The sequence below is a fragment of the Hyaena hyaena genome, unplaced genomic scaffold (assembly GCF_003009895.1).
Source record: "Hyaena hyaena isolate Hyena2069 unplaced genomic scaffold, ASM300989v1 scaffold_9, whole genome shotgun sequence".
NCBI lineage: Eukaryota > Metazoa > Chordata > Mammalia > Carnivora > Hyaenidae > Hyaena > Hyaena hyaena.
The window spans coordinates 4,975,824-4,976,437 of record NW_024080641.1 but is presented as its reverse complement, the minus strand read 5'-3'; positions in this window follow the sequence as shown (position 1 = coordinate 4,976,437).

Sequence of the window (614 nt, the reverse complement as noted above, 5' to 3'; positions counted from 1 at the left end):
TACTAAATGATAGCCATAAAATAACGGTAATAGTTGTTACTGTTATAGCTGCTGCTTATTGAGTACAAACTATAATATCAAGAATCGGGCTAAATAAACCTTTGTTTATTTAAACCTTACAACCGTCCTGGGAGGGGAGTACTGTTATCATACCCATTTTTCAGATGAGGAAACGGAGGCCCCAAGAGGAGAAGCAGCTGGCCCCATATGAGACCTTATCTGGCTCCAAAGTCCAGAGGGTTTGGGCCTGGGTGTTAAAAATTTGTAATCTGTGCCAGCTGCAGGTTGGAATCTCTGCTGGGGCACTCAGCCATCTCGACCTTTAAATCATGAAATAAGTCAGGGGCCCCTGGGTGGCTCAGTCAGTTAAGCATCTGACTTCAGCTCAGGTCATGATCTTGTGCTGAGCGCAGAGCCTGGAGCCTGATTCAGATTCTGTGTCTCCCTCTCTCTGCCTCTGCCCCATTCTCTCTCTCTCAAAAAATAAATAAACCTTTTTTTTTAATTAAAAAAAATGAAGTAAATCAGTCAGAGGAAGACAGACACCAGATGATTTCACTTGGGTGGAATTTAAGAACCAGGACACATGGGGAAGAAGAGATATACCCACCCCC